General features: G+C 38.0%; 1 pseudogene; it reads right to left on the bottom strand.

Moving 5' to 3' along the window:
• Positions 1 to 17438, bottom strand: part of LOC101617729 — a 38673-nt pseudogene extending 21235 nt beyond the window's left edge.
• Positions 17439 to 23344: the final 5906 nt, after the last annotated feature.

Raw genomic sequence — 23344 nt, 5'->3', positions numbered from 1 at the left:
TGTGGATTCCTAAGCAGATCAAGTTGATAAACAAAACTTAACCACCACACAGTCAGAAGCCACATGACGTTCTGGGTTGCTAAGATATTTTTCTAAGCTTGCCTGACTTATTTGTACACAATGACATTTTACTTTCTCTGCAAAGTGAGTACTTTGTTTATAGATGATGTGTGAGATATTATGGTAATAGGTAAGGCATTGGGGCATATAAGTCAAATATTGATAACAGCCAGCAAATCCATATTCAGATTATGGATGTTTTCTCAAAAGAACATGAGCAAATTATTTTCCTCTTCATAACAGAGAAACATCAAATATACTCATTCTACTACCAAGTAGCTGGCATTTTCCTGCAAGATGATGTCTCAAAATGAAGGTTCACATTTTGCCTCTAGTGCTGTGTTGCAGTTACCTTCTCATTGCTGGTATAAAGCACCTGACCAAAAATCAGTTTATGGGAGGAAAGGGTTTATTTTCACATACAGACTCAAGGGGAAGCTCCATGATGGCAATGGAAATGACAGCATGAGCAGAGTGTGGACATCACCTCTGCCGCAGCAGGTAGAACAGTGCAGCATGAGAGTGAGCTGAACACTGACATGGGAAACTGGCTATAACAACCATGGTCCCACTACAACAACACTCACCCTCCAGTAAGGCTCTATTTCCCAAGCTGAATCAGCTGAGAACTAAATATTCAAAACACATGTGTTCATGAGGGACACTTACTTCCAAGTAGAACATACTAGAAGGGAAGCCATTTAGCATGTATGAAAGCCAGGTCAGCCTGAGTGAGAACAAACTCCTGTGGATGCAAACATATAGCTACCATAATTTTCATCATGGTCACTCTGTCAGTGAGGAATCACTACAGTTTGAAAATACTAATATCCACAGAATATGTCTATCTTGGGGTGTCTTCTACAGTAAGTGTCATCAAATGGAGCACAAATTAGAGTTGTATCCTTGTAAACCATGCCTATTGTGAGAAATTCACTCACATGCCTTTCCCCCATTTTTTTGTTGCAAGTTTCAAACTTAAACTTCATTTTTTTCCAAGTCCAGTCAGCTAACATAACTTTTTATTCATGACTCCTCATAGACCAGCATTTAGATTGTCTTTAGGCACTGTGGACTTCTGGGTAAATGACTTGATATTCTGATCACCAGTGAAATTCCCCTTCACTTCAGTTGTCTGCAGCACCCATGATTAGGACTCTAAAGTAATGGCCACCCACTTTTCATCAATAACATGATAAATACATGTCCAAATGCACACCTGCTGACCTTTTTATTTCCTTCAGGAAGTTGTCATAGGAATATCTTCTTTTGAAATTATTTATTTATTTGCAAGGAGAGAGGGAGATAGAAGAGTGACAGAGAGAGAGAATGGGCACAGCAGGCTTCCAGCCACTGCAGATGAACTCCAGATGCATGTGCCCCCTTGTGCATCTGGCTTAAGTGGGTCCTGGGGAAATAAACCTGGGTCCTTTGGCTTCGCAGGCAAATGCCTTAATCACATAGTCATTTCTCCAGCCCCAGGAATATCTTCTTGAAACCATAGATATTTAAAGTAAAGGAAAGAAAGGCATTAGGGAAGTCTTACTTGCCAGACTCAGCTTATTACTTGGGCATTCTAGGTCTGACAAGGCATTATCCTATATATACCAGTTCATTTCAAAGTGGAAAGCTACTGTACACATCCAATTTTATGGGTCAGGTAACGGCAAGTTCATAAATAGTAATGCAGGATTACATAGTCTCGTGGGAATCTTGGGATCAGGTGCCTACATTTTTTTCAGAGAATATTGATGCAGGAGCTGATTTTCAAATAGAGACTAGCCACTAGTTAAAACAAACAGATAAACAAAAAGAAAGCATATTCTTCATTACTTCAGAGTCCTAGATTTAACCTGTTTTTCTTGTCTTTCAGTAATTGTCAGAGATTCCATATGTCATCTCTATCTCCCATACTCACATTGCTAATTTCATGAACTTATAAGTGGAGATTCAACCTTTCATTCTCTCAAACCCTTATTTCTACTGTCTGGAGTTTCCTTTCTTACATGTTGGCATTGACTACTTCAGAAAAAGTGGGTTGAATTAGCAGATGAATATCTTTTTTTTGTTTAAGTCAACAAACATTTATTTCCTTTTTACAAAAAGAATATTTTTGCAAGTAGAGAGAGAAAGAGAGAGCAAGAGCCAAAGTGAGTATTGGTGTGCTATGGCCTTTAGCCACTAAAAATGAACTCCAGATGCTTGTGCCACCCCATGGCTTTACATGGGTACTGGGGAATTGAACTAAGGTCCTTAGGCTTTGCATGTCAGCGTCTTAACTGCTGAGCCTTCTCTCCATCCTCAAAGGTTTATTTCTGGCAGACGTCTCTTCAGGGTCAGCTGTAGCTCATTTCTCTATCACTTTTCTCTTTACTCTGTGCTACAGATAAATAGAAAAGCCATCATGTGGTAATATAGGCTGATGTGGCCAGTAGAACAGATTATAGTCTTGAACTCTGAGTGTCTTTGTCCAGAAGCAACATGTTATCCATTTTCCTCACATTTAACCAATCAAGTCAGGTGTCATTACCAGCCATAATGGAGGTGATAGGGTGATGAAACCACGGATGTTATTCAATCTCTTTTATCAGAACCCAGAGCTTCACTGAACATGGAAAGTAGTGAAAAGCAAACTAAATGCTGAGAGCTCCTATAAGTCCCCTACCAGGGCTACCAGCTTAACTGAAATGCATGGGCTCTGATGTCAGATTGACTTTGAGTTTCATTTCTGATTTAATAGTGACTAAATTAAAGTACCCTTTTTTAACATCCATTTACCTTAATGATGTCTCTTGTAACTTTTTTGTGTGGATTCCATGTACATAAATCAAATTACACCTCTGGTAACTTATAAGCTCACAATGAAATTTGGTAAAAGCTATGGAACAAATGGGCTTAGAAGAACATGAAAAACCTAATATTTTGGGTTTCAGGATCATTAGCTTCAGAACAGAAGATCTTATTACATGAGTTTTAACATCCAAGCTTAATATGAAAAGAAGGGTGAAAGATGGGTGAATATAGAAACTCAGGATCAAAAACTCATAAAGGATATGGGGGACATGGCTGTGAGATATGCAACAAGTTCGAATAGGCTTTGGAAAACATACTAGGGCACCCTAAAGACTGACATAGAGGAATGCTGTCTTTCCATTATTAAGGTCCAGTAAAATTGAGTCATTTGGAACTTCTCTTAAATGTTCATCAAGCCGGTGGTGGGACACACCATTAATCCCAGTACTCGGGAGGCAGAGATAGGAGGATCACCATTTGTTCAAGGCCACCTTGAGACTACATAGTGAATTCCTGGTAAGCCTGGGTTACAGTGAGACCATACCTTAAAAAATCAAAACAACAACAACAAAACTTCATCAAGCCTAATTTACATAAATGAATACTGTTATAAGACAGCATTATGGGTTGTAAAAATCCATTTTTGTTTGTTTATTTTCAGTGCCAGGGCTTTGAACCCATTGCTTTCTTCATGCTAGACAAGGGATATACCAATAATCTATACCCACTGCCCTCTTTATTGACTTTGTTTCTTTGTTATCCATTATGAAGCAATTGTTGAATTTCGACGTAAAGCAGATAAATACAGAAAGTTACCACATTTACAAATAATTTGGGAAGCATTGTTAATTTATGATATTTGTTAGCATTAAATTTTATAATTACATCTAGAGATTCAAATGCACATTTTACTGACTAAAGGTTATCTTAAGCAATATTACTGTTTAGTACTACTGATTTTCTAAAATTATTTTATGGTGTACACTTTTTGTACAGGAATAAGTGACTAATTTCTATAATTTTTTAGGCCTTAACATTTTGAGGAATGCTAAGGTGCACTACAATTTTATTATACAGTTGCATACTTTCTAAGTAAGCACTTCTTAATTTTTCCTGAAATCAGATATTCAATACTATAATGATTACTGAGGGAAAAATGATTTCTTTTTTTATTAGTTTTATATTTAGTGTATACAGTCAAGTTGGTACCATCATTAGCCTCCTCCCTGCCCCCCAACAGGGACCCTCCTTGTTGGGGAATATGGGTCATGCATTGTGGGGTTAGCCATAAGTTATGGGTAGGACACAATGTCTCTGTGTATCATAACCCAATCTGTGGCTCGGGCATTATTTCCACCACCTCTTCCACAAATTTCCCTGAGCCATGTTGGGTTTAGGTCTGCTTCAATGATGAGGTTCTGGGAGCCTCCATGTCTCTGGATATCTGGTTTGACAGGAGCTGAGTGTTCTGTATGTGTATCTCCTTCAATCTTGTGTTGGTATCAGATTCACCAAGAAAGCAGCACTCTTACTCATTTTCCCAATTTTTCTTAGTTTCATCTGGGGCCTTTTTGAGGCATGATGGGCTGGGTCTCTCCTTAGAATATGTGTCTATCTGAAAAAGAGAAGCAAATTCTTCAATGGTGAGCGAAGTTAGTGCCAGATAAATGGGATAACCTTTGGTTTTTAGAGAGAATTGAATAGGTATAGGTCCTCTTGTAGCCTATGATCAGTGGGAACTTGGTAATGGAGAGTGGGCTCATTTTGGATATGTTTCTGACTTGATTCCAAGCTCCAGCTATGAGTTCCAGTCCACTGAGAAGATCTGTTAGCCAAATCAAGAGCAGGTGGTTTCCCACCACGGCTGTGTGCCACTATTATACTTCTGTGGATGTCACATCAGGTTATTTGCTGCTGAGTAGTTTAGACCATGAATTGCTTGGACAGATATTGATCATTTTTCCCCAGTCACCCAAGTAGCACCTTGTGGCACCAGATGAGCTACCTGTCTGGGGACTGACTCTCTTCCAGCTTCTAGCCATGTCACTACATGTTCTGTATCAACAGCATATGTTGTCTACAGCAGTAGGGTCTTACCACTAACCTTTGGTGGGTTATCCAGTACTCTGACATACGGAAATCTGTCTTATTTTGGTGGATGATAGTCATGTGCTGCTACTGTGAGTTACAGGTCAATGTCCAAGAAGAAAAGGAAAAAGAGATAAGTAATATAAAAGAAAAAGAGAGAGGAGAGAGGATGGAGAGAGAAAGAGAGAGAGAGAGAGAGAAACAGGAGAAGACTAAGGTCAGTTTTCATCGTACCCTCTCCATGCCTTGTGATTCAGATGTGTGGTGGTTTGATTCAGGTGTCACCCATAAACTTAGGTGTTCTAAATGCTAGGTTCCCAGCTGACGGATATTTGGGAATTAATGCCTCCTGGAGGGAGTGTATTGTTGGGGCGGGCTTATGGGTGTTATAGCCAGTTTCCCCATGCCAGTGTTTGGCACACTCTCCTGTTGTTATGGTCCACCTTATGTTGGCCAGGGGGTGATGTTCACCCTCTGCTCATGCCATCATATTCCCTGCCATCATGGATCTTCCCCTCGAGCCTGTAAGCCAAAATAAATCTTTTTTTTAAATTTATTTTTTTATTAGTTTTCTGTTCAGCAAATACAGACAGTTTGGTACCATTATTAGGCTCATCCATGACCTACCCCCTCCCCATTGGCCCCTCCTTGTTGAAGTATATGGGTCATGCCTTGTGGAGTTAGCCCAGTTATTGGTGCAATAAACGTCTCTGCATATCCTGACCCAACATGTGGCTGTGACATTCCTTCTGCCCCCTCTTCCGCAAAATATCCCTGAGCCATGTTGGGTTCACAAAATAAATCTCTTTCTCCCAGATGCTGCTCTTGGTTGGGTGATTTCTACCAGCAATGTGAATTGGACTGCAACAAGGTGTTCCCACTAAGGGTCTAGTGAAGGTTCAACCATATAGTCTGTCTTTGAGGATGTAGAATTTTATGGTACCATTGCTGTTTGGGTCCAGTTTTGTGTCCGCCACCCCCACTCTTATCCACACTCCCTCTCCAACCAGTTGAATATCTCTCTTATCTTTTGAGTTATACTTAGCAATGAATTATATATGTGTACATTGTAACATGAAATTGGAAAAATGAAAAAGAGTGTAATCTGTAACATAAGGCATACATTATACATTAAAACTCTTATTAATAAAAAACAATATTCATTTTTAAGCTCACATACAAAGAAATGTTCCAAAACTGACACATTAGGAGGATCACTATGGGAAGAGGAAAAAACTATAGAAAACAATGAAATGAACAAAAGGATGACTGAGAGAATAAAGAAAAAAGATAAAACCAAAGAGATATCACCTAGATTAGTGAAAAAATATGTCTTAAAGTGAACTCAAGTTGTCTTGTGCTTTTATTTTTGTTTTTAAATTTGATTTTAATAGTGGAGATTGATATTAGCAAAATTATAAGGAGTTACTTAAGGCTATTCATTCTTATATGCCAACTATTATAAACTTCGCACTAAAACATTTTATGAGCTGCACGTGTATCTGGGTTCAATATCCTATATAATAAAATGTCTAAATGTCTTGTGTATAAAAGGAGATACAAGAAAAAAATATAATTTTGGCTTATTTTTCTTTTTTTTTTTTTCTTTGGTTTTTCGAGGTAGGGTCTCACTCTGGTCCAGGCTGACCTGGAATTAACTCTGTCATCTCAGGGTGGCCTTGAACTCATGGCAATCCTACCTCTGCCTCCCAAGTGCTGGGATTAAAGGTGCGCGCCACCACGCCCGGCTTGGTTTGTTTTTATATATTTGTTATTTGCTAATAGTCTTTTTGCTAAATATTATGTAAACTTACCTAGTAACTAGGAAAGTATAATTGCAATTTTACTAATTATTTTCCACTTATATCTTGCTCAGAATTTATGGTGATTATTTCCAGTGCTCAAGCATTAACTCTTAATGCTCTTGCAGTAACAGTGATACCATGTAATCTTTATTTGGAAAGCACTTTTACATAGTAACATTTTGTTATCAAACTTGGCTTGACTTTCTCTGAGAATTCTCCTCAAAGTTAAAAATTAAGCTTTTTGAATTCTTTGGGAGAATAATGCTTAAATGACAAAGTATAAATAATGAAAATAAATATTATAATGTTACAAAATAAAGTAACTATTCATTGCTTGAAGAGAGATTTATCTGTATTGGTTAAATATTATTTTTCATAAAATGAGCTTCCACTACTAATTTGCCAAATGAAGTCGACATTTTACACAGTTGCAAGAAAAAGTGTCTGTTTTTATGAATTGTTTCAACTTGCAGAAATAAGATTCTTAAAGTGACATGCTGAAAAACTTTCCTATATGGTTAAATATGACACTTATGGCTAATAAGTATTTGGGTTTTCAATCAAATATTTCAATTGAATTCCTGTATTCAGTGGTATCTAAGAGTATTTTTGGAGCATTTTCTATTTCCCTATAGTATGTTTTACCCTAATATGTTTGCAACTTTGAATATTCCAGTTTATTTATCTACAAATATACAAATATACAAAATAGAATTATTCAAAAATCACTGTGATTTTAAAACAACTAAAAATTGGCTCAGTAAGGAGATAGATTATAGCATGTGTCTTGTAATTATTGTTCTTGGAATTAGATGCACTTGACCATGTAGCCTAGCTTTATTTCTTAGTAGTTAGTAGGCATTTTTCAAAGTTGTTTAATCATTGCATTTTATTATTTTCTCATTGGATTTTTTCTACTTATAAGCAATTAAATACTGTTTAACATCAACACTGTAGGGAAAGTAAAATAAATAACTTGTTCTGCAAGGAAGCAGGCAATTTAGAAGGGATAAAATGGGCTTTGTTGATCCAAAACAATATAGGATATTTTTTTTAATATTGTTGGATTGAATCAAGTGTGGATTATTTTCAATACAGTTAACTTCTGAGGATTGCAAAAATTAATTTGCCAACATTTACCACAAGATTTAATCCCTTTACTAATTATCAGTATTCAAATGCATATTTGAGACAAAATCTTATTGCTCGAAAATTCTATATTTACACATTATTTTCGTACATGTATTTCGTGGGATATATATAAATATAGCTTTTAAATTGAGCCTATTCATTTTATTTACTAATTTCTTGCAGGAAAGAAAAAATATGTAAATTATAATAAGTGAAATTATCTTACCAGAAAATAGCTTAACAAAGTCTTGACAAGTTCATTAAACAAATTAAATATGGAAAAAATCAAACATGGGTACAAATATTATTTTACACATAATTAAGTCAATGTTTTCCTCAAATTACATCACGCTATCATCAAAAATTGTATCAATAATTTTCAATGTTTTGGGGCTGGAGAGATGGCTTAGCGGTTAAGCGCTTGCCTGTGAAGCCTAAGAACCCGGGTTCGAGGCTCGGTTCCCCAGGTCCCACGTTAGCCAGATGCACAAGTGGGCGCACGCGTCTGGAGTTCGTTTGCAGAGGCTGGAAGCCTTGGCACGCCCATTCTCTCTCTCCCCCTCTATCTGTCTTTCTCTCTATGTCTGTCGCTCTCAAATAAATAAATTAATTAATTAAAAAATAATTTTCAATGTTTTTAATTGCTCAGCACAAGGAAAATATCATAAATTGCCTAGAAACATATAAGATTAACCTATCTATAAAGATAGATAGAATTTTACTTTACATTTATAGCTAAATAATTATATAAATGGACTATTTGACAAAGAATAGCAGAAAAATAACAGAATATGTGAGAAATAAGTCCATTTAAAATAACATCAGGCAGTAGAAATATGTGGAAAACATTAGCCTAAGAAATTCAAGGTTTATATTGTGGTAGCTACAAATGATTTCGAAACAAATTAGAAAGCTGTGGTGGTTTGAATGTAAAATGTCCCCATAGATTCATGTGCTTTCCCTGCCATGATGGACATTTGTACTCAAGCCTGTAAGCCTGAAATACACCTATCTCTTCCTTACACTGCTTCCAGTTGAATATGAACTAACAAGGGATATGTAGTCACATAAAGACAGATACATGCAAATGCTGTAGCCATCACCTGTACTCCCAGGATTCAGGAGGCTGATGCAGAAAGTCTAGATTGGACTACATACCAAGGCACTATCTGAAATAATATATGAAAATAGATATGTAAATAATTTTTTTAAAACACTAAAAATCCAGGACTAAAGCCTGTTATTTACAGTCAATATATTTTAACACAGCTGTTGACCCACATCAAATGAGCACATAAAAGTGTTTCTCGAAAAATAGTGGTAGTCAGGCCTGGTGGTAGAGGCCTGCTATCTTCCCTCTGGGCAGGCTGTGGAAGGAGTAGGCCAAGTTCAAAATCTGCTTGATGAACTTTGTGAGATCCTATCATAAAATAAAAGAAAAATTAAAATTATATATATATATATATTTGGGGTGCCAGGTGTGGTGGCACACACCTTTAATCCCAGCATTCGGGAAGAAGAGGTAGGAGGATCACCATGAGTTTGAGGCCACTCTGAGACTACATAGTGTATTCCAGGTCAGCCTGAGCTATAGTGAGATCCTACCCTTAAAAACCAAAAAAAAAAAAAAAAAAAAAGGGGGGGATATAACTTCATGACAGAACATGTGCATAGACTGGCTATGGGTTCACTCACTAGTATTTATAAGTAAAAAAAATGAGTGGGGCGTAGTGGAGGTAGGAGGATTGTCATGAGTTTGGGGCCAGCCTTGGATACAGTGTGAGTTTCAGGTCAGTGAAGGCTCAAGAGGTAGGCTACCTTGAAAAACACAAAACAAAAAGTAAACAGGTTCGATAGAATTCAGCTGGGAAGCCATCTGGTCCTGAAATTTTCTTTCTGACGAGATTTTTGATTACCTTTTCAATCTCCAAGGATGTGATAGGCTTGTTTAAGACATTAATCTGCTCTGAGATTAGTTTTGGTAGGTGGTATGTGTCTTGGAATTCATTCATTTCTTCCAAATTATTAAATTTTGTGGAGTAGAGCTTTTGGATGTATGCCCTCATGATTCTTCCAATTTCATTGATGTCTGTTGTCATCTCTCCATTTTCCTTTCCTATTTTGGTAATTTAAGACTTCCCATTTTTTTTTTTTGATTAATCAAATTGGCCATGGGTTTGTCAATCTTGTTTATTTCTTCAAAGAGCTAGCTCTTTGTTTCATTGATTTTTTTTTAAATTGTTTTCTTGGTTTCCAATTCAGTAATTTCTGCACTAATCTTGAATATTTCTATCTGGAGCTCTTTGGGTTGGATTCTTCTTGTTTTTCTAGTGCCTTTAGGTGGAGTGTTAGTTTATGAATTTGGAATCTCTCTATCTTTGTAATGAAGACATTTAGCACTATGAATTTTACCCTTAGAACTGCCTTAATTGAGTCCCATAAGTTTTGATAGCTTGTGTTTTCATTATCATTCAATTCTAGGAATTTTATATTTTCATTTTTTATTTCTTCCACAATCCATTTATTGTTTAAAAGTGTTTTGTTTAGTCTCCAGGAGCTGGTGGATTTCTTGATGTGTCTCTTGTTGCTATTTTCTAGCTTTAAAGAATTGTGATCTGACATGATACAGGAAGTTACTTCAATTTTCCTGACGTTATGAAGGAATGCTTTATGACCTAATATATGGTAAATTTTGGAGAAGGTTCCATGGGCTGCTGAGAAGAATATGTATTCTGTAGAGTTGGGGTGGAAAGTTCTATAGATATCCATTAGGTCTAGTTGATCGATAATATTGTTGAGCTCTGTTATTTCCCTGTTTATATTCTGCTTAGATTATCTCTCTAATCATAAAATTGGAGTATTGAAGTCTCTGACTATGATGGTGTTGATGTTGATTACCATTTTGTTGTCAAAAAGATTTTCTTTCATAAAATGTAGTGTACCAGTGTTAAAAAGATGCCAGGTAATCCTCCCCAACTCCTTTTATGAAGCTAAAATTACCCTAATGCCAAAACCAGACAGAGATGTAACAAAGAAAACTAAAGATCTATATCTCAGATGAATTTATATGCAAAGATCTTGAACAAAATCCTCCCAAACCAAAATCAACAACACTTCAAAACATTATACATCTTGACCAAGTAGGCTTCACCCCAGGGATGTAGGGATTGTTCAACATATGGAAGTTGGTCAACATAATATACCACATAAGTAAACTTAACCATGAGAACCACACAATGATCTCAAGTTTTGCAGAGATAGGCTTTGAAAAATACAACACTACTTCATGTTAAAAACACTGGAAAGAATAGGGATAAGGGGTTTGTATCTCAACACAATAAAGACTACATATATAAAGCACATAAAGCCCAAATAATTTTTAATGGGAAAAGACTCAAGGAGTTCCCACTGAGATCAGGAATGCTCTTCAATATAGTACTAAAAGTACAGCACAAGGATTAAGACAGAAAAACAAATAAAAGAGATTCAAACTGGAAAACAAGAAGTCAAATTATCCCTATTTTCAGATGACATGATCATGTACATAAGTGACCTGAAAGTCTCCATCTCAAAACTTCTAAAGGTGATTAATTCCTTCAGCAAAGTGACAGGATACAAAATTATTGCACATAAACCAGTAGCTTTTCTATGTGCAAAGGACAAATATAGAGAGAAAGAAATCAGCAATGCTATCCCATTTTCAATAGCAACATCAACAAAAAAAATGCCCTGCAATAACACTAAGCAAGGATGTAAAAGACCTATGTAATGAAAACATAAAAAAGACCTCAAGAAAGAAATTGAAGGGGATCTTAAAAGATGGAAAGCCCCCCTCGTGTTCCTGTATAGCTAGAATTAATATTGTCAAAATGGCAATTCTACCAAAAGCACTATATAGTCTTAACACAATGCCAATCAAAATACCATCATCATTATACTGGCATAAGAACAGAAACATAGTCCAATAGAACAGAATTGAAGACCCAGACATCATGTCAAGTAACTACAGCTACTTGATCTTTGAGAAATGTGCCAATAATATGGACTGTAGAAAACACAGCATCTTCAACAACTGGTTTTGGCCCAATTGGATGACCATATGTAGAAAAATAAAATTAGACCCACACATTTCGCCATACACAAAACTCAAATCCAAATGGATTAAAGACCTCAATACAAGACCTGAATCTCTTCAACTACTGGAAGAAAAAAATAGTAGACACTCTCCAAGACATAGGACTGGGAAAAAACTTCCTGAACAAAACGCAAGTAGCCCAGGGAAATGAACAAGCACTCAACCCATGGGATATCATGAAGCTAAAAAGCTTTTTACAAACATATCATAAGCAGAACCAATAGATTACCCACTGAATGGGTGATAATCTTTGCCAGCTATGCCACTGATAGAAACCTAAAATCTAGAATCTACAAAGAACTGAAAAAAAAAAAAAAACAACTAAACAATAAAAGATCAAACAACCCACTCCAAAAGTGGAGCAGAGAACTAAATGGGGAGTTCTCAGAGGAAGAATCACAAATGGATAATGCATACTTAAGAAAATGTTCAACATCCCTAACTATTAGAGAAATGCAAATTAAAACAACTATGAAATTCCACCTTACCCCAGAAAGTATAGCAAACATTAAAAAAAAAAAAATCAAATAAAACCAAATATTGGTGAGGCCATGGAGAAATAGAAACACTCATTCACTGTTGGTTTTTGGTGGGAATGTAAGCTGCTATAACCATTCAATGAGGAGACTCCTGAAAAACATGAATATAGAGTTACCAATAGACTGTCATTCAATTACTGGACATTTACCCTAAAATCTCCACACCTCAGTTCAGAGATATTTGCTCAACCATGTTTACGGATGTTCAATTCATAGTAGCTAAAAACTGGATCAACTCAGGTGCCCATCACTGGATGAATGTATATCCAAGTTGTGGCACATCTACATGATGGAATTCTACTCAGCAATTAGAAAAAATATGATACATTGAAATTTGTAGAAAAAAAGTTCAAAGTTGGAACAGATCATACAGAGCGGAACTCATACAATAACAGAAAGATAATTGTCACATGGTCTCACTCATTTTCAGTTTCTAACCTGCGTCACCCAGAGTTGCTGATACCTGAATGGCATGCTGAGGCTTGGACAAAAGAAAGGGTAGGGCTTGGGGGGGGGGGACACAAAACTGAACCTGAAAGGAACTGGTACCAAAGAAACCTATATAAGACTAAAATGCTGAACTCTCAACAGACCCTTAGGGGAAGCATCTGAATTTAAGGGCCCTAGAGAGTGTGAGATGAAGCCTGAGCTTAAATTTCTCCTGTTTCTCTCCCTCCCTCCCTCCCTCCCTCTCTCTCTCTCTCTCTCTCTCTCTCTCTCTCATTCTCTGTCTCTCCTCTTTTTTTGTATAATGATTTTTTAATTAATTTTAATGACTTACATTTTGAATGGTGCCTTAGCATTCCTTTTTTTTTGTTAGTTTTCTATTCAGCAATTACAGGCAGTTTGGGACCATTATTAAGCTCATCTGTGATCTACCACCTCCCCATTGGCCCCTCCTTATTGATGTATATGGGTCGTGCATTGTGAAGTTAGCACACAGTTATTTGTGCGATAAATGTCCCTGCATATCAAGACCCAACATGTGGCTCTGATATTATTTCCACCCCCTCTTCCACAAAATTTCTCTGAGCCATGTTGGATTAATTTTTGGTCTGCTTCAGTAATGAGGTGTTGGGGGCTTCTGAGGCTCTGGCTCTCTGATTTGGTAGGAGTTGATTTTTCTCTGTGTTGGTCTTCTCCCCCTTGTGCTGGCACCTGGTTCATCAGGAAAACAGCACCCTTGCTTGTTTCACCAATTTTCCTTAGTTTCAGTCAGGGCCTTTTTGAGGTATGTTGGGGTGGCTCTCTCTTTAGGATCTGCATCTATCTGAAAAATAGAAGCAGATTCTCCAACGGAGAGTAAGTCAGCACCAGGACAAATGAGATAACCCCTACTTTTTTGATAGAGAGTTTAATAGGTGTAGGCCCTCTTATAGCCCATGACTGATGTTGGAGAGTGGGCTTATGTTTGGATATGGTTCTGACTTATTTCCCAGCTCCAGTTATGGGTCCGGTACCACTGAGAGGATCAGTTAGTTAAATCAAGACCAGTTGGTTCCCCACCATGGCTGTGTGCCACCATTCCACTTGTGCGGGCATCACAACTGGTTATCTGTTGCTAAGTAGGTTAGAGCATGAGTTGCTTGGACAGATATTGGTCATTTCCCCAAGTCGCCCATGTAGCAGTTTCTGGCACTAGGTACACTGACTGTCTGGGGACTGACTCTCTCCTGGCTTCCAGCCATACCTTTCCATTTTATGTGTCTGCTAAATATGGTTTCTTAAGCAATAGGTTCCTATCACTGACTTTGGTGGGTCATCAAGTACTCTGACAGAAATCTGTCATTCTTTTAGGAAACCTTGTAGGTTTCTCTAATCAAAAGTTCATTGTGGATAAGAGCCTCATGCTGGTACTGGAAGTTACAGGTCATTTCCCACTAAGAAAATGAGGAGAAAGATAACTAATATACAAGAGTTAGAGAGGGAAGTGGGGGGAGAGGGAGGGAGGGAAGAAGTAGAAGATTTAGGCTAGACTTGATCCTACCTTCTCCAGTGTCTTGTGGTTTAGGTGTTTCCTATATGGGCCTGAAGAAGGTTCAACCATTTGGTCTGCCTTTTAGGAAGTAGAATTTTATGGTACCATTGCTGTTTGGTTTTACATTAGTGTATCCCACCCCTTCGATGCCCTCCACTACTTCCACTACATCCTAGTGTCTAGTACATGAGATGCTTGCTGGTGATGTAAGGTATCTTGGGGAGATTCAGGTTAGGTGCTGTAGATGAGTGAGGCTATGTGGCAACTTCTTTTATCGGTGATTGGGTAAGTTCACTGAGAATGATCTCTTCCAGGTTCACCCATTTTTTCTTACTGCTGTATGGAATTCCATTGTGTAGATATACCACATCTTAGTTATCCATTCTTCTAGTGATGGACATCTGGATTGATTCCAGCTCTTAGCTATTATGAATTGAGCTGCTACAAACATGTCTGAGCAAATTTCTCTGGCCTGTGGTTTGAAGGTTTTAGGGTAGATGCCCAGTAAGGGAATAACTGGGTCTGTTGGTACCTCTATAGTCAGCTTTTTCAGGAGTCTCCATATTGCTTTCCAAAGTGGTTGTACCATCCTACATTCGCACCAACAGTGGATGATGGTTCCTACTTCTCAACATCCTCACCAGCATTTATTTTTGTTTGATTTTTTGATGTTTGCTATCCTTATTGGGGTAAGGTGGAATTTCTTAGTTGTTTTAATTTTCATTTCTCTGATGATTAGGGATGATGAACATTTTCTTAAGTGTGTTTGCGATTTGTGTTTCTTCCTCTGTGAACTGCCTGTTCAGCACTTTGCCCCATTTTCTTAGTGTGGTGTTTGACTTCTTACAGTTTAGATTTTTGAGTCCTTTGCAGATTCAAGAGATTAGGCCTCTATCAGTTGGATAACCCACAAATGTTTTCTCCCATTCCGTGGGTAATCTATTGGCTTTGCTTATTGTATGCTTGTCTGTAAAGAAACTTCAGCTTCATGTGATCCCTTTCTTTGAGTGACTGTTTAAGATCTTGAACTACTGGGGTTTTGTTCAGGAAGTCTTTTTCCATACCTATATCATGGAAAGTACTTCCTAAATTTTCTTCCAGTAGTACTCGAGTTTCTGGTCTTTTACTGAGGTCTTCGATCTATATGGATCTGAGTGTAGTGTATGGGGAAATGTGTGGATCAAGTTTCAGTTTCCTGCATGTGGTTATCCAGTTTGTCCAGCACCATTTGTTGAAGATGCTGTCTTTTTTCCAGCCTATATTTTTCAGGCCTTTGCAGAATACCAAGTAGCTATAGTTACTTGACCCATAGGCTGGGGCCTCGAGTCTATTTCATTGGTCTATACTCCTGTTTTTATTCCAGTACCATGCTGTTTTTATTACTATGGCTTTGTAATATAGCTTTAGATCAGGTATGATGATGCCACCAGAGGTATTTCTTTTGCTCAGGATATGTTTGGATTTGTGAGGCTTTCTGCCTTTCCATATGAAATTTGAGATCATTTTTTTCTATCTCTGTGAAGAACACTGTAGGTATTTTAATTGGATTTGCATTAAATATATATATTGCCTTTGGTAGGATTGTCATATTCACAATATTAATTCTGCCTATCCATGGGCATGGGAATTCTTTCCATTTTCTCAAGTTCTCCTCAATTTCTTTTTTGAGTGTTTTTATGTTTTTATTGTATAGATCTTTCACTTCCTTGGATAAGGTTATTCCAAGGTATTTTAGTTTTTTTGTTGCTATTGAAAATGGGACCATGTTCCTTATTTCTTTCTCTGTATAATTGTCATTTGCATATAGAAATGCTACTGATTTTTCTGCATTGATTTTGTATCCTGCTACTTTGCTATAGGAGTTAATCACCTTCCAGAGTTTTGAGATGGAGTCTCATGGGTCTCTTACATATACAATCATGTCATCAATGAATAGAGCTAACCTAACTTCTTCTTTTCCAAATTGTATTCCTTTTATTTCCTTCTCCTGTCTTATTGCTTCAGCTAGGACTTCCAGTACTATATTGAAAAGCAGAGATGAGAGAGGACATCCATGTTTTCTTCCTGATCTTAATGGGAATTCCTCCAGACTCTCTCCATTGAAAAATTTCTCAGGCATTTCCTCTAACTCATTCTCATGGAAGGTCATTTCTCATGCATTAATACTTTTAGGTAGATTTATATTGTCTTGATTTTTAGTGTTTCTTGTGTTATAATGTACATATTTTTGCATCTTGGATTAAGTTAATGCTTCGATTTTCTTGCTAGCTGAGTATTCTTAGCTGTATCATTTGATCTGATGTTATATATCTTCAGGGTAGGAGTTTAAGGTTTTAAGTGTAGCTCTTAAGACTCTCAGAGTATCTACAAAGGTGTTCCTAGGGGTTGAGTTTGCCTGCTAAGGAAGTATTCAAGTAGGCTGAGTGGATCAAATACAGATAAATTCTAAAATTTAACTAAACAACGTACACATTCAATGAAAAACAGCACCAAGTAGTTATGCAAGAGTAGGTATTATAACAACCAGATCCTCTATCAACAAAGAGGTTAAGATTTCTGGTCTGTTAAGGGCTCCAAGTCAGCTTGTGACCAAGTGAGACCCTTCCCTGGTGTAATCCCAGTTACCTTTTTGGATGAATTTGGTCTCAGTCAAGTTCCTAGCTGGGTTGTTGGGCCACTGTTCTGATTTCTGGAGCTGGGCCCTGGCTTTTCCTGTGGGGCAAACCGAGCCTGTCAACTGTGGCACTGCAGATCAGCACCATCACTGCTGGAACCACTACTGCTGCTGCTGAAGCTACCGCTGCTGGATCTGTTGTTTCTGCGGCTAAAGCTGCCATTGCTGGATCTGCCTCCGCTGCTGCTGTAGCTGTCACTGCTTGATCCTCTGCTGCTGCCTTTGAAGCTGCCATTGTAACTGCTGCTGATTCTGCTGAAGCTGCTTGTTGGATCCACTGATGCTGGGGCTGCTGTTGCTGGTGCTAGAGCCACTGGTGTTACTGCCAGACTCTGCTCCTGCTTGGGTCCTGCTGTCAGCTCAAGTTGGTGTGGCCGGGTCCCGGGACCGCTGCTCTGTTAATGGGACCTGTGCACAGGTGGTGGGAGAGAGGAGCAAGCCACAGCTCTTCTAGATCTCTCGCTGTTCTTCGTGTTCTTCTACCTTGTGATCTGCTCCTCCTTTTTTCACTGCTGCACTCCCTGAACATTTTTAGAGTTTGTGGAGAGCTCTGGTGTGAGTGGAAGCTCCCCTCACCTGGCTTTTTCCTGCATCTCAAGCCAATCCTGGCAGCTTTCTGGTGTACCGCTGCCATGGTCAGTGGATCTGCCAGGGCCACTTTTGCCGCCCTGTGAGGTGTCTGGATGCTCTGGATCTCTTCTACTTCTCCACTGCTGTTCTAATTTCCTAAACATCTCACTTTTTAGTAAAAGTGTGTATTTTGCTGAGTTTTTTTTTTTTTTTTCGTCTTTGTCCCACCTAGGCAGCGTGGTGCCTATGCTGCCATCTTAACTGGAAGTTCCCTATTTTACTTTTCTGTTGCTATTGAAAATGGGACCATGTTCCTTATTTCTTTCTCTGTATCTTTGCCATTTGCATACAGAAAAGCTACTGATTTTTATGCATTGATTTTTTTATCCTGCTACTTTGCTATAGTAGTTAATCACCTTCAGGAGTTTTGAGATGGAGTCTATCAGGTCTCTTATGTATATAATCATGGCATCAGTGAATAGGGATAACTCCACTTCTTTATTTCCATATTGTATCCCTTTTATTTCTTTCTCCTGTCTCATTGCTTAAGCTAGGACTTCCAGTACGATGTTGAAGTGTAGAGGTGAGAGTGAACAACCCTGTCTTGTTCCTGATCTCAATGGGAATTCCTCCAGTCTCACTTTATTAAGTATTATTTGGGCCTTAGGAGCTTTGTATATCACCTTTATTATGTTACAATATGAACCAACCATGCAAATTATCTCCAATGTTTTAATCATGAAGTGATGGTATATTTTGTCAAAGGCCTTTTTTTTGCATCTATCGAAATGTTCATGTGGTTTTTGTGTTTAAACCTTGTTTATGTGGTGTATTACATTGACAGATTTCCATATGTTGAACCACCCCTGTGTTCCTGGGTTGAATACCACTTGGTCAAGGTGGATAATGCTTTTGATGTGTTGTTGGATTCTGTTTGCAAGGATTTTTTCAGGATCATTGCATCTAAGTTCATCAGGGAAATAGGCCAGTAGTTTTCTTTTCTTGTGGCATCTCTGCCTGATTTTGGAATTAGGGTGATACTAGCTTTATAGAAGGAGTTGGAGAGCTTTCCCTGTTCTCAATTGTGTGTCACAGTATGAGGAAGATTGGTTTTATTTCTCCCATGAAGGCTTGATAGAATTCAGCTGAGAAGCCATCTGGTCCTGGACACTACTTTTTAGGGAGTTTTTTTTTTTTTAATAAAATTTCAAATCTCAATGAGTGTGATAGGTTTGTTTAGGATATTAATCTACTCTGAGTTTAGCTTTGATAGGTGGTATGTGTCCAGGAATTTATCCATCTCCTCCACATTATCTGGTTTTGTGGAATAGAGGTTTTTGAAATAAGTCCTGATGATTTTCCCAATTTCACTTATGTCTGTTGTGATCTGTCTATTTTCATTTTGAATTTTGTTAATTTGAACCATCTCTCTCTCTCTCTTTTTTTTTTTTTTCCTTGATCAAATTGGCCAGGGGTTTGTCAAACTTATTTACTTTTTCAAAGAACCAGCTCTTTGTTTTGTCAATTTTCTTAATTGTTTGCTTAGTTTCCAATTCATTAATTTTTTTTCTCTGATCTTAATTATTTCTTTCCTTCTGGAATTTTTTGGTTGGATTTTTCTTCCTTTTCCTCTGCCTTTAGGTGGATTATTAGGTTACAGATTTGGGATCTCTTTGTCTTTGTTATTAAGGCATTGAGTGCTATGATTTTTCTGTGGAAAACTGCCTTCATTGTGTCCCATAAGATTTGGTGTGATGTGTTCTTATCGTCATTCATATCTAGAAATTTAGCAATTTCACTTTTTATTTTGTCCACTATCTATTCATTGTTTAAAAGTGTGCTGCTTAGTCTCCATTCACCAATGGGATTCTTGGTGGGTCTTTTGTTGTTAATTTCTAGCAATATAGCATTGTGACCTGATATCATGCAGGGAATTATGTCAATCTTCCTAAATATATGGAGGCAGGCTGTTCGAGCCAGTATATGATCTATTTTACAGAAAGTTCCATTGGCTGCTGAGAAGAATGTGTCTTTTGTGGATTTGGGATGGAATGTTCTGTGGATGTCTGTTAGGTCTAAATAATATAATGTTTTATTGAGCTCTCTTACTTCCCTGTTGAGTTTCTGTTTGAATGATCTGTCTATTAGTGATAATGGTGCATTAAAGTCCCAAACTATGATGGTATTGGTGGTTATTACTGTTTTATTGTCAAGTAGGTTTTGCTTTATGAACTGTAGTGCTTCTGTGTTTGGTGCTAACAAATTTATGAGTGTAATATCCTGTTGATGGATTGTTCCCTTGATACGGAGGTAGTGGCTTCTTTTTTTATTATTTTTTTATTATTTTTTTTTATATTTTTTGTTCATTTTTTATTTATTTATTTGAGAGTGACAGACATAGAGAGAAAGACAGATAGAGGGAGAGAGAGAGAATGGGCGTGCCAGGGTCTCCAGCCACTGCAAACGAACTCCAGACGCATGCACCCCCTTGTGCATCTGGCTAACGTGGGACCTGGGGAACCGAGCCTCGAACCAGGGTCCTTAGGCTTCACAGGCAAGTGCTTAACCGCTATGCCATCTCTCCAGCCCTGATTATTTTTGTTTGAAGTCTATTGTATCTGATATTAATATAGCTAAGCCTGCTTGTTTCTTATTCCTGTTTGCTAGGAATATTGTTTTCCACCCTTTCGCCCAGAGGTGTCTGTCTTTAGTGGTGAGATTGGTTTCTTGAAGAAAACAGATTGAGGAGTCTTATTTTCTGATCCATCCTGTTAGCTTGAGTCTCTTGATGGGTGAATGAAGGCCATTAATATTTAGGGTAATGGGTATGTGGTTTGATTTGATCCCTGCCATATCGTGTTGGTAAATGTGGTTTGGTGTTTTCATGGACTTTGTAGTTTTTTGTGCTTTCTCTGAGTTTTGTTATTATGATCTGCTTCTTGTAGGCATTTGAGGTTGATTATTTGAATCTTCTGAGCAGAGAATTTCCTGAAATACTCTCTGTCGGTTTGGTTTTGTGTTCATATAATTGTAAAGCTGAATTTTGTCATGGAAAGTTTTTCTTTCACCATCTATTATGAGGGATACTTTTGTTGGGTAGAGTAGTTCGGGTTGGAAACCATAGGTTCCTTGACTTTGCAATGTTTCATTCCAGGCCCTTCTGTCTTTCAGGGTTTCCATTGAGAAGTCTGATGTGGTTCCCTTTAAAAGTGATGTGCTGTTTTTCCCTAGATTCTTTAGTATTTTCTCTTTGGTATCAATGTTTAGAGTCTTAATGACAATCTGTCTTGGAGAGTTTCTCTTTTGGTCCAATATGTTTGGAGTTCTGTTAGCTTCTTGTATCTTGATGGGCCTTTCTTTTCAGAGAGTCTGAGAGTTTTCTTCAATTATTTGGTTAAATAGTTTCTCCATGCTTTTGGTCTGTATTTCTTCTCTTTCTGGTATTCCAGTGATCCTGATGTTAGGATGTTTAAGGGTATTCCACAATCTCTCATGTTCTGTTCACAGAAATTGTTGAACTTATTGAAACTTTTGAATTCTTGAACTGTTTCTTCCATCTCGTCTTCCAGATCGGAGTTTCTGTCCACCACACGGCTGACTCTATTCTTGAGAACTTCTAGAGAGGTTTTAACTTGTTCAATTAGGTTTGGATTTTCTACTACTTTTCTATATATGATTTCCATCCCTCTGTCAAGTTCCCTTTTTACATCATTTTCTGATTTTCTTGATGCTTCTTGGAAATCATTCTTGCACTTCTTTATGTCTTCATTTAGTATGGCCAGCTGATTTTTGAGGTCCTCTTTTTTTTCCATTCTCCTTAATATCTCTTAACTCTCTTTGAATTTCTTCCATTTTCTTATCTATGAGGTCTAGTCTAGTGATGGCAGCATCCACATGATTATTTGTTGCTTTTCTGCAAGTTCTACCAGTAGCGTGGTCAGGGTTGTATTGCTTGTAGCTTCATTTTGGTTTTGTGATCTTAATGACTCTTCTATGTTTTTATTAGAGATGTTCATTGTAGGACTGGGTGATCTAACTGGATTTTCTTGCATTTGATTTTTCATGTTATTTCTTTTGTGCTGTGGTCTGCCCATCACAGTGTATGGTCAGGGAGAGTAGGACTGTGGTCTTGATGGGTGGGGGAAGTGGTGCCTCTTGGGGCCTGGACTAGTTGGCAGGCAAGCAAATGGGCTGAGTTGTCTTGAACTAATAAAACATAATAAAATAATAAAACATAGGTTGGTGGATCAGCCTGAGCTCAAGCATAGTGGAAAGCTAAAGCAGCCTGAGGCAAATGCCAAGCAGTACAAACTTTGGTTCTCATTTATCAAAGCCACCTGAGCTCCTGCCTGTCAGGGGCACCAAAGTTGCCTGAGATTTCACATGGTTATGTATCAAAGCTGCCTGTGCTCATGCACAGAGGGATACTGAAGCACCAAGAAGCAAATCAACCTAAGTTTGGACATGGCAGAACACTGATAACCAGAAGCAGTCTGAGCTCCCCTGCAACAGGACAATGGTGGTCAGCCTGCATGGCAGACAGGGAGGGGCTTGCACCTGAGCTGGTGCAGACGGATAGGCAGAGTGAGCCTGAGCTCCCGTAGGCATGTGGACTGGGCCTGAGCACATACATGAATGGGCGGGCTGGAGCAGTAAGTGAGCAAATGAACAGAGGATGCTAGGCTTGCACCAGTGGTGCAGGTATGGTGGGCAAATGGAGCCTGAGCTCCAGAGTGCTAGTGGGTGGAGCCTGCCCAAGGTCACGAGTGGGCAGGGGTAGCAGGGCGATCACCCATGTGCAGTGAGGCAAGTGGAACTATGATGGCCTGGGCCCCTTTCCTACAGTAAGTGCAAGTGTATCTGGAAGCTGGGGCTGTGGGTACCCTGGCTGCTTGGGGGTACTGGGGGACTGGTGGGCTACCTGTAAGTGAAGGAGTCAGGGATACCCTATTTTGTCCCCTTTGTGCCCTCCCACTGGCAATCTATTCTCCCCTAAAAGACCCAGTGAACCCTTAATGCCTTGCCTTTTGTCCCCAGGGCTGTGTGGTGCACACAGTTAGGCAGTCACTGTCTTGGCCAGAAGTGCACTTAACATTTTAAAAGTATAAATATCATGCTGTTATGTTTTGTAGACACTACACAGTGATGAGGAAACATTTACCTACTCATATTTATGGTTTCATTATTATGTGAATGTGTACATTATTCATCAGATAATGTACATAGAATATGTACTGTTTATATATAATTGCACTTTAATAATACATATAAAAATATGATGAAAGAACATAAATCATTACATATAATGTACTTTTAGATAACAATTTTATAGGTTATATTCTTAAAAGGTTCTAATTATTCTTTATTTTACTAATTTTTGAAAAAAATTGATAACTTTATTTCAGAATAATTGATGTAATTGATTTTGTACAGATTTCAAAATGCAGTGTGTGGAGATGTCTCAGTGTATAAAGTGCAGATTTCACAACCTTAAGTACCTGAGTTTGGATTCTCAGAACTCACATTAAAAACAAAAAGCTGGATATTGTGAGTTCAGCATCTTTATTTTTA

This window comes from Jaculus jaculus, chromosome X (genome assembly GCF_020740685.1).
Source record: "Jaculus jaculus isolate mJacJac1 chromosome X, mJacJac1.mat.Y.cur, whole genome shotgun sequence".
NCBI classification, from domain to species: domain Eukaryota; kingdom Metazoa; phylum Chordata; class Mammalia; order Rodentia; family Dipodidae; genus Jaculus; species Jaculus jaculus.
The sequence above is the reverse complement of the archived record's forward strand: the minus strand, read 5'-3'. Positions and strand labels throughout refer to the sequence as shown.